Source organism: Herpailurus yagouaroundi, unplaced genomic scaffold (assembly GCF_014898765.1).
Source record: "Herpailurus yagouaroundi ecotype Mexico unplaced genomic scaffold, PumYag 29, whole genome shotgun sequence".
Taxonomy (NCBI): domain Eukaryota; kingdom Metazoa; phylum Chordata; class Mammalia; order Carnivora; family Felidae; genus Herpailurus; species Herpailurus yagouaroundi.
In genome coordinates this window covers 13,094,531-13,105,965 of record NW_024412377.1, presented here as the reverse complement: position 1 = coordinate 13,105,965, position 11,435 = coordinate 13,094,531, and the positions used below count along the sequence as shown (strand labels likewise).

At 46.1% G+C, this 11,435-nt stretch overlaps 1 protein-coding gene across 5 annotated transcripts in view; it reads left to right on the top strand.

Moving 5' to 3' along the window:
- The window catches only part of MYO10 (myosin X), a 232,429-nt gene that overhangs the window by 69,519 nt on the left and 151,475 nt on the right, over positions 1-11,435 (top strand). The window contains exon 2 of one of the 5 annotated variants that reach the window (XM_040494331.1): positions 3,265-3,462. The exons of the other annotated variants lie outside the window; for them this stretch is intronic. The gene's annotated coding sequence lies outside the window, so the exon portion shown is untranslated. The remainder of the gene's footprint in view (positions 1-3,264; positions 3,463-11,435) is intronic. 5 annotated transcript variants of the gene reach the window in all.

Sequence of the window (11,435 nt, the reverse complement as noted above, 5' to 3'; positions counted from 1 at the left end):
GGGCTAGGCAGAAGGGCTAATACTCCAAGGGCTCTCTGTGTAGACCAATTAGTTTTTTACTCGCCTAAAAGCATCCCTCTTTGTCTTACAGAAATTCCAGGCCTCAAATTGCCGTTGGGATCAGACTTGCTGAATAAATAGTTTATATGTTCGTCTTCTCAGTTACTTTGTGTGAATAAAGTGTGAGCCATCTGGGCCCCTCTGTGCTTTTATCTCGCTGGCTCTGAAAGAGCCAACTCGGCTTTTGTTTTGAGGTCAAGGCAGATGTACAAGTCTACCATGTTGATTTCTTTGGTGTGGCTGGCATGGATCTTAGCTGCTTTGAGATGTTGAGAAGATTTCAAACCAAGCTGGGGAAGAACAACATAAATTGGTGGGTTTTTTTTTTTTTTCTTTCCATCGAAGTCTACTAATGCAAATATTGCATGAACAAGTGTCCTCTGGAATAAGTACATTTATTTAACACCATTTGGATGTTTCTCTAAATTTGTTGTTAATCTTAGGGTTTGGGGGTTTTTTTGTTTTTTTAATTTTTTAATTTTTTAATTTTTTTTTAATTTTTTTTTTTAACGTTTATTTATTTTTGAGACAGAGAGAGACAGAGCATGAACGGGGGAGCGTCAGAGAGAGAGGGAGACACAGAATCCGAAACAGGCTCCAGGCTCTGAGCTGTCAGCACAGAGCCCGACGCGGGGCTCGAACTCATGGACCGCGAGATCATGACCTGAGCCGAAGTCGGACGCCCAACCGACTGAGTCACCCAGGCACCCCTGGGGTTTTTTTTTTGTTTGTTTTGTTTTTGCCAGATGTTTAACTTCTGTCTGGATCCCGCAGCGATGAATTGGTGTCAGCGTATATCAGAGAATGTCAGAACGTGAAATATTTTGGTGTTAATGTATTATGGGAAAGTCCCTCTTCCCAACCGCAAAAGTCTGCATCGGTCTCTAAATGTATCGTCCTGATTTGACCTTTTTCTTTGCCACCTTGTGCTCGTATAGTTGTACTTCATTCTAGGGGCATGAAGACTGTGTTGTTAATACAAATTTGGTCATAACTGGCTTCTGTGTGAATTTGTTGCTCTTAAGATTATGCCAGAAGCGGTCTTGTGAGTGTATTTTTAGTTACCTTTGGAAAAGCCATTTTGTTTAAAAGATGGGTGGGGCAGGGGATAAAATCACTGTTGACCAGCAGTTTGCAGCTTGGGCCGTGGCAATCTGTAAATGCACGTAACGTGCGGATTATGGAGTGATGCTACTTTCAGTTATCAAAATGGGAGGAGAAAAATGCTTTAAAAATAATTCATTCAAATAAAGACTGAAAGTGCTGCTTCTCTAGTTGCTATTATTTTAATCTTCCTAAGTGATACTCCTATTTCCAAATGTATTTGAAAAAACTTACATGCCCACGAGGGATGCCGATGCCCTAGGCACAGCTCAAGAGGAGCCTTGATCTGTACCGTCCAGGACTTGTATTTAAACAACGTAACCAGCCATGGCAACTGGTTCCAGTAATGGTGGTGATGATCCTGAGATAGACACCAGCCTCTTGAGTTGTCTGCTGGTGAGACTGGTCCTTCTCTTCGTAGCCGATAGATATCAGCTACTAGTGTTTCTCAAAGACTTGACTAGTCCTAAATGGTGTCAGGAGAAGTAGGTGGGGGGGGTTGGCTAACCCAAGTTTGGGAAAGGCTACGTTATTTTTCAGAAGTTTCAAAAGCACATTTGATCTTACTTTCTACAGTAATGTTTGTTTCCTTCCTTCCTTCCTTCCCTCCCTCCCTTCCTCCTTCCTCTTTTCCTTCTTGTCTTCTCCTGTCTTCTCCTCCCCTCCCCTCCCCTCCACTCCCCTCCCCTCTCCTCTCCTGTTCTCTCTTTAGTCCCAAACACCAGAAGAAGCTATTGGTAAAATTAATGCCCATTAACAGGACTTCACTTTGAGAAATGCTGACCCAGATGTTGGTTCCTTTTTTTGTGATCGCTACTTTTCATTTGGGTTCTCATCAGCATTAATCAGCTAATAGCAACATTGTCTTTAGGAGATGAGTCCTGTGGAAGTACCGTTTGGATGCCTTCCTATTTTAAAAAACCATTAAGGAGTGTGTTTGATTATTGTGTGTCCCTCTTCTTGGGCTCTGAGCTCCATGAGGGCGGAGGCTGGGTTTATTTTGTTCTACATCACCTTGGCACCTCCCAGGACACTGCCACTTAACAAGTGTTCAATAAATCGTGAGTGGATGAAGGAATGAAGACGAGCTGTGTTCTAGATTGTATACATTTCAAGTTCTGTCACCCTGCCACCTGTGTTGAGGGCAGTGGTTTATCTTAAGTAGTCTGAAGAGACGTATCTCTGCAATGAAATATGATTTTGGTGATAGAGACAACAGGGTCCCAGCTTGACTGCCACCGACTGAGGAACTCAGGACAGTTACATAACATTAATCATCTGTTTTCTCACCTGTGACACGGTGACAGTTCTACCTTTCAGGGTTGGTTTGAGGAAAGGGGGGGTATATGAGGGTGCTTAGGGATGAGTCGGCATTGTGTATGCTTAGCACCTGTCACGTATTAGAAAGTGTCGTCCAGGGGCACCTGGGTGGCTCAGTCGGTTAAGCGGCCGACTTCGGCTCAGGTCATGACCTAAAGGTCTGTGAGTTCGAGCCCCGCGTCGGGCTCTGTGCTGACAGCTCGGAGCCTGGAGCCCGTTTCAGATTCTGTGTCTCCCTCTCTCTGACCCTCCCCCATTCATGCTCTGTCTCTCTCTGTCTCAAAAATAAATAAACGTTAAAAAAAATTTTTTTTTTTAAAAAGAAAGTGTCGTCCCAAAGGCACGCCCTGTCCTTTAATGATTCCCCGCCTTTCAGTGCCAGCCGGCTCATTACAAACCTGTTGTGCCCACCCAGCTTCTCTCCATCCCGTTTTAGTTGCTTTGACAAAAAGAACTGAGAGAATGTCAGCATTGGGAGCTGGTGAGTGACACTCGGGCTGTTCCGTGATGACCAACATCTAAAAGAATTTTTTTATGGTCGTGGACTGTCGGGAGCCAGGTGTTAGCCTTTATGCTTGGGTGTGGGAGAGAAGGAAGAAAAGGGATCTGGCAGATTCGTTCTAGAACATACTGTCTCACAGCCAGAAATGACTGCCACCCTTCAGTGGTTTCAAGGTGGTTTTCAGTGTTGCGAAAAAGCTTGGTGCGAGCCAGCCTTCATCCAAATCCTCTTTAGTCTTATGACACTTAAATGTAGTAATGTTATAATTAATTCTCCAGGAGCTTGTGTTTTTGTTTGGCCTCATTTCACTTTGACAATAAAAGCAATGATACAACCCAAGCACACAGTTGGCCACAATCGGTGCATCTGATGTCCCTCCTCACCTGGGTGCTGCAGCTCGGTGGTCCCCAGGCCTTCTGATTCCTGCATCCAGAGATTCTAGACCGACATAGTTATCCTGTCTCTTACATTGTCAGGTAAGGGCATTGAATAACTCTTGCCATCATTTTAATTTTAAAAGACAGTGTCAACATACGGAAAGTGGGGAAGACGTGATCTCGGAATAAAGGATAACTTTTTAAAGGGAGGAAATTAAGCTTTATGAAAAACTAGTTCCATTGTCTTTTTTTTTAATTATTGTTTTTAATGTTTATTTTTGAGAGAGAGAGTGCGAGTGGGGAAGGGGCAGAGAGAGAGAGAGAGAGAGAGAGAGAGGGAGAGAGTCGAAGCAGGCTCCAGGCTCTGAACTGTTAGCACAGAGCCCGATGCAGGGCTTGAACCTGTGAGCTGTGAGATCATGACCTGAGCCGAAGTCAGATGCTCAACTGACTGAGCCATCCAGAGGCCCCTCATTCCTTTCGTTTAAGGACAAGGTTTGATTATTTTCATACAGCTCGTTAAGGCTTCGGTTACATGTTTTGGTAAGATAATTAAGACGGTTATATTCAAAAAAAGAAATATGTATCTGGAATCCCTCTGCTTCAGATAAAATCTTACTGGAAAGCTTACACGTTGTCCAGACTGCATAAGCCCCTTCGTGTCTTAACTGGGGTTTTTGTGACATTTTGAGTTTTGCAGACCTTGACTTAAAAACCGCCAAGAATGATCTAATCAGTATCACGCTGATTCTTAATGTTGCTATGACTTTCACCTTATTTCATAGTTGGGTTGGCCTACTTTTAAGGACAAAAATTAGAATACAGGGTGAAACTGAGAATTAGTGGTGGAATACAGGTTCTCTTGCTTTTCAAAAAACAAACAGAAAAAACCAAGCAGCCATTTGGTTCTGGTAGGTTAATTTATTAGCGAAAAGATCAACTGAGTAAGATTTCTTGTTTGTTTTTTAATATCCCCCTTGCCATGCTTTCATAACTATGTATTTGCCCTTTTTGATCGTGAATATGGAGAAAGCAAAGAGCCAGTTAGTCAAGTTGCTGGAGAAAGTGTAGTGGGTCGTTGGATATACTCTCGATTTTCAGAAATCTTTGTTCTCTGTTCCACCTACCTCATCAAGGGGTGCTTTGAGAAGGAAAACAAAACAAATTATGTGGAAGTGAAAGGTCTGCGTGAATGTGTGCTGTGGGCCTGATCGCAGGGCAACGTGTTTCTTCTGTGATTTTCGTAAAGAATTCGGAGCCCGATGGATCAGCCTTGAGCTGGAAAAGAAATCGATCCTTCAGAGAAAAAGAAGTAGATAAAATTGTTTGGAAGAAAATCGTTTTCTGATAGTCTGATTTGAAGGAATCGTTGTAAGGATGCCCAGGGGAAAGAAGATGGAAACAGAAACAGCTCCCCAGGTTTAAAGAGGGGAGTAGGCAACGGAGAAAAGAGAACAATGGATTGTGACTAGTTCAGAGGCCGATTCGACTGGAGACTCGGGCAAACCCGCTTTTCCTGTCGTACCCACTTTTTCCCTCTCGTGCGTCCGTCTTTTTGGTCTGTTGGGATGAAGTATAATAAAGCTCTATGGGTTCAGTATTTGAAGTTCTTATGCAACCTTGTAATTATTATTTATTGGTGTCCTCGCTGAGCCTTCCCAGCCTAACCTGTGCAAACCAGTTTTGAAGCTGTTAGTGAGTTCAGAAGACCAGCAGGCTTTCTGGCTGCGTGTGAATGTCCAGTTGTCGTTGTCTGGGATGTTTTGCTTTCTTTACAAAAGAAAATCTGTAATTTTACCCGTCACTGTATATTTGATGTATTATACTGGAGTCCAACTCCGTAGCATGGATGCGGTTTTAAAATGCTGTTCCACTTTAATTTTGATTTTTAGCAATGGGTGGACAAGAGTGACTTTTAAAAATATTCAGGGGCGCCTGGGTGGCTCAGTCCATTAAACGTCTGACTCTTGATTTCGGCTCACGTCATGATCTCGTGATTTGTGAGATCGAGCCCTGCGTCAGTCTCCATGCTGACAGCCTAGAGTCTGCTTGGGATATATATTTTCTCTCTCTCTCTCTCTCTCTCTCTCTCTCTCTCTCTCTTTCTCTCTCTCCCCCCCCCCCCCCGCCTCCCTCCCCTTCTCTCTCCTGCTTACACACACACGTGCTTTCTCAAAAAATAAACATTAAAAAAATATTTGAAAAACTAAAAAATTTATTTAAAACATTAGATAAGGGAGTCTTAGGACCTGTGGAAACAAATGAAACAAGTATTTTGAACCCGGAAAGTATCGCACACACTGATTTGTCCGCAAGCCTGCACTTCGGCAGCAGCCTGGCATGCTCTGATGGGGCATTTTGGACTCCCAGCCCTGCCCGCTACATACTAACCACAGGACCTTCAATAAGGACATTCTGGGTCCTAGTTTTCTTGTTCACAAATTCGGGATTAGAGTAGCACCTGCCCGGAGGGCTGATTGCCAGATGGAACATGGGCATCTGCCAGGTTATACAGATGAGAATTGCAATAATTATATATGCATATGCATATGTGTATGGAGATATTTGTGTATATGTGTATGTAGATGTGCACGTACAGGTTATAAGAATATTGTGAGTGGGTCATTGCCATAGCACTTTATTATTTTTTTTTTACATTTGTTTATTTTTGAGAGACAGAGCATGAGTGGGGTAGGGGCAGAGAGGAAGGGAGACACAGAATCCGAAGCAGGCTCCAAGCTCTGAGCTGTCAGCACAGAGCCCGACGCGGGGCTCGAACCCACGAACAGTGACGTCATGACCTGAGCCGAAATCAAGAGTCAGACGCTTAACCATCTGAGCCCCCGAGGCGCCCCTGGCGGAGCACTTTCCAAGGTGAGGGTAGGTGTGGGGCACGTTTCTAACTGGAGCACGTGGAAGGTTTTGGGACACGGGAAGGTGGGTGCTGAACCAGGCCAGCTGGGCGTGGTGTCAGCTGGCTGCCAAGGTGGCAGGGAAGGGCCTTGTGGCTGTGTGGCCATGGGCTCGGGGCTGAGAGCACAGAGGTCATGGGAGGAAGCAGGGCGAGCAGAACCAGAAGCCACAGCAGGCTTGTTCAAGGAGACAGGCCTTTGACAGTTTCACGATTGAGCCAGTGGGCTAAATCGCATCAAGCCGTGCTTGCTTCTCTTGGCCTGTGCTTCTCGGTCCCCTGCACCTGTGCATCGTAACCACCCTCTCTGATGCTCCAACAGCCCTGTGACCGGGAGTGGGAGGTGTTTGTGCAGCCTTGGGATAGATTAGGAAGGTTCCAAAAAGTGGACCTGTCCGCATCAGGTCGCATCACTAAAGTGTCAGGACCATCGTGAGGAGGTGATTTCCCTGGTGAACTTGGTCTGCCCCTGCACCTTTAGTGCGGCACCTTTTAAAGGTACTTTCAGGATCCATTTCTGCCTCTTCCCTTCCCTGGATCTCCGCTCCCTCTCTTCACTGTATCTTCTCAGCCTCTTGCACAGTGCCCAGGCCTGGCGTCAGTACGTTTTGAACAAAAGAGCTTTTGGCAAGAGGCAGGCAGGCCGACTTAAACCCCCCCCAGCTCGGTCAGCGCACACATCAGAAAGTACATGCATTTAAACTTCGACAGGCATGGGGACACGTTTTCTAAAGTGTGCACGTACGTGTGAAGGGTTTCCTATGAGGGTCTCTGGCCGAGGGCTGACCGTATACTGTGAAACCAAGAATATACTTGCCGCCTGACTTTCTGTTTGTTATGTAATCCTACCCCCACTGCTAACGATACTCCCGAAAGATTTGTCTCCCAGCTTCTGTGATTGAGGCCTGTTTGTGTAGTTATCAGATACTGTGCTAATCTCAGCAGGAAGTCTCATGGCTGTGCCTAGTTGTGGCCTCATGTGTGCCTCATGTTTAGGGAAAAACAAAAAACAACAAAACTCCCAAGGCCCCGAGCCTGGAATAAGGCGGCCAGGACAAAGAGATCATGGACTTTATTCTTAGACACACTTTCAAAAAAGCTTATTAATGAGAAACAGTTTGCAGGAAGAGTTGGCATAGAAGTCAGCTTCCATTGTTAAGAGTTCAAATAGAACGTGGCTTTGTTGAAGGGCACCCTGAATTTGTTACTAGTGTCTCAGACCACAAAGCCTCCTCCAGTTTGACGGTCCGTGGAGCTCATGAGACACAGCTATCCTTTCGACCTGGGAGAAAGTTGAAAAATTAGCATTGTTCAAATGAAAGTTAACTTCCGGCCCCGCTGTCTCCTGCTTGCCTGTGCGTGATTTAAAAGGTATTTGCAGGGGCGCCTGGGGGGCTCAGTCGGTTGAGCTTCCGACTTCGGCTCAGGTCATGATCTCGCGGTCTGTGAGTTCGAGCCCCGCGTCGGGCTCTGTGCTGACAGCTCGGAGCCTGGAGCCTGCTTCAGATTCTGTGTCTCCCTCTTTCTCTCTGACCCTCCCCCGTTCATGCTCTATCTCAAAAATAAACAAACGTTAAAAAAAATAAAAGGTATTTGCAGAGGCCAGTCTGGTGTCAGTGCAAGGTAAAGAAAGACGTTTTAAGCTGTTTTTCTAAAATCTGGAAAATCTGCCGGACTATCCGCCTGGGCAACAGAATCGTTTGCATTGTTAATCATTTGCTCTGACCTTTGGTTCGGTGCAGAAATACTGTCTCCGTTTGAATAGGCTTTGCCCAACCCACCAAATGATTACGTGTAATATCTCAATTCTTCTAACACACCGTGAAAAGACTTAAAACTGAATTCATTTGAAACCACGCGTTGTTTCTGAGTAATGCTTTTTTCTGGGTCGGTCTTCAGGGTTATGTAAGCAGCTTCTAAACATTTGAAATCACTTCCTTTTTATTTCTTAAGTAACGATACCTTCCCTACGTTGAATCTTTCTTTTCCCCCCATATGTTGGTTTTGTTGGTAGCAGCTACTTGAAGTGTTTACACCGTTGGGGGGTTTTTTTGTACCGTGTTGGCAATTATCACCTTTCCTCCGAAGACATAGAAACATTTTTCTTAAATGTCTGTTTATTTTGAGAGAGAGAGAATGAGCAGGGGAGGGGCGGAGAGAAAGGATCCTAAGTAGGTTCCGGGCTGTCAGCACAGCACCCGACATGGGGCTCGAACTCACACACCGTAAGATCATGACCTGAGCCAAGGGATCAAGAGTCGGATGCTTAGTGGACTGAGCCACCCAGGGGCCCCGACATTTTTAATACTCGGCTCAGTTTCCAGTGTGCGAGTAGCAGCTCTCTTCCTCCTAGGAGCAAGGGTTAGAGCATGAAGCGTTTTTCACAAGGGCTTATGGGAACACAGAAAAATCAGGTGTTGCTGCTGAGAAGTACAAAGCAAAGAGCCTCGTGGGGCAGGTGTGCTTAAACGCTTCCGTGTTATTTCTGTCTTTTTAATTGCTCTGTTACGGGTCATCAGTAGGAAACCTGGCCAGAGACTGTCAGAGCTTGGCGACATTCTGTTCACCCTGTTCTCCTCTCCTCCTTGCTTCCGCAGATCTCCCCAACTTTTACCTGGCCGCCCGCACTGCTGCTCCGTTCCTCCCCCCCCCCCCCCGCTAAACTTGGAATTACAGTGCACAGACAGCCTCTTCGAACTGTAACAGAGTGGCTTGCCAAAATACAGGGCGTGGGAGAACCGAGGCTTGAACCCCGGTCGTATAGACAATGTTCGATGTTAATCACTGCTTTGGTATCCAGATCTGAATTCTTGCTTCTGAATTCTTGTTCCCCCGAAATGTGCTACTAACTAAGTCACCCAAGCACATAGACCCTGAAACTCTTCTTCCCTGATATTCAGATGGTTGATGTTCTACAGCTTCTCAGGGCGCCTGGGTGGCTCGGTCGGTGGAGCGTCCGACTTCGGCTCAGGTCGTGATCTCGCGGTCCGTGAGTTCGAGCCCCGCGTCGGGCTCTGGGCTGACGGCTCGGAGCCTGGAGCCTGCTTCGGATTCTGTGTCTCCCTCTCTCTCAGACCCTCCCCCGCTCATGCTCTGTCTCTCTCTGTCAAAAATAAATAAACATTGAAAAAAAATTTTTTTAAAGATTCTATAGATTCTTCCTTGTGCGCTGATAGTCCTTGAATTCAGATCCACGTCCGTTCATGCTGGCTGTTTCATGGGACCCATTGCCTGCATTCGCTTTGCCCACCCCGTCACACAGGGGTAGGTACATAAGTATAGTGTTGGGAGTAATAATGGCATCTGTTAAGCATGGCTGGGTACCACACCACGCTCTTTCTAACCATGGTCTCGTTGTCCTATGAGGCTTCTGCTCAAATTACCTCGTGTTGTCTCAGGCAGGGGCTGTAGCAAGGGCTCTCAGATTGTCCTCCGGAGGGGAGACTATGATCTCAGATGCTGTCTAGTGGTTCCTGGTTGTCACCAACCCCACTGTCATCTGAGCTGATTTGCCAAAACCCAGTTCACTGGCCCCACCCCCGACCTCTACCCATCAGAACCACGGGAGGTGGGGCCCAGGTGACAGCGTCTTCTGGTAATTCTTCACATCCTCCACACAGCTGGAGGATGAGGATGACCCCCCCCAGGTCTAGCTTCAGCCTGGCCTTTGTTCTGGGTCTTACGCACCAAACCAGGCTCCTTCTTCTGGGGCTGTGCACAGTGCTCTGCATTTCTAACTAGGTGTTCGGGGAAATGGCAGAACCCAGTTCAGAAAGCAAGGCGATGGGGTGCCAGGCTGGCTCATTTGACAGAACGTGTGCCCCCCGATCTTGGGGCTGTGAGTTCAAGCCCCACCTTGGGTGTAGAGAGTACTTACAAATAAAAATGTTTATGAAAGAATGAAAAAACAGAAAAGCAGAATAACAGTGCTGATTCTAAGTCACAATGGCCGTCACACTAAAACGCCTTATGGGAGAATTAAATGTCACTTCTCGGCTTTCCCGGGACACACTGCCACCCACCGAGGTAGTCACGGTGCCGATGTAGGAAATTTACCATGTGACTTTCAGTCTGGGTTGCTTACCGGTCTGTACGTTCAGGGGGAAGGATGTTTCTTGTAAAAACCCATTGATCACATGGCTGTTGCTAGATGCTCTCACACTTACTGGTTTTGAAGTAGCGAATTTTTTAAAACAAGGATGAATCCCAAACAGGGGTTCTTAGTTTGAGAGTTAATCCGAGATTGTAGAATTCCCTGCAGACTATCAAAGTTCCTGGGAGTCCTGGTTTTGCCTCATTTCTGCCTGAGTCAGTACTGTATTTGAGAGAAAAATGGAGCCAAATGCACCAGTTGATTCCTTAACATTCACAGCCCTGGTGGAGAGATGGAAAACACCTTGTCATAGAAAGTTGTACGGAGAGATCTGTCAATGTAGCTCTTAAATTCTCAGTAAACTCGATTTAATGACTTTTGAGGGCTTTAGTAAGTGTTAATAGCATACCTAGTAATTGCAGACAGATCCTTTTCCATCTTACAGAAAATACTCCCACAGGCTTAAAAAAATATATATCTTATTCTCAGGTCCCTTGCAAGCGAAGAAACTGGATCTCTTGCCTGGCACCTTTTTGCCGGACTTCACGTAAACGTGCCGGCAAAGTTGTGGAAAGTGACAAGACCGTTGGGGAGATCAGAAAGGAAGCCTATAGCAATGGGCATCCACCTGGCGTTATGAATGCCCACCGTTCTCTGCACCTGTCTCTTGCACGGGACCTTGCACTTAGAACAGGAAATGGTAGCTGACTGCCATGACTTCGTGCCCAGGCAACGCCAGGACGCCAGCCACGTGCACAGATTTGCCTTTGTAGGAGATGCCAGCCTGACTTATTATGCAGCCCAGTGCTCAGGACCCCTTTACTCTGCCAGGAGGATTCTATTTTTCGCTTATTGTTAATGAAATCAAATGTGGTGTTTCGAGATATCCCAGTCATCTGAAATAACGCCTAATAAAGTGATTTCAAGCACAGGCGTCTAAGACAGACTAAGCGAATGATTGCTGGTGACTTCTCAAGACTTCTGAGGTTTCCACCTAAACCCCAGGTGTAGCTTTGCATGCCTGTGTTTGCCTGATTTCGTTACGCTGGAGATGCCCATGCTCTGTGC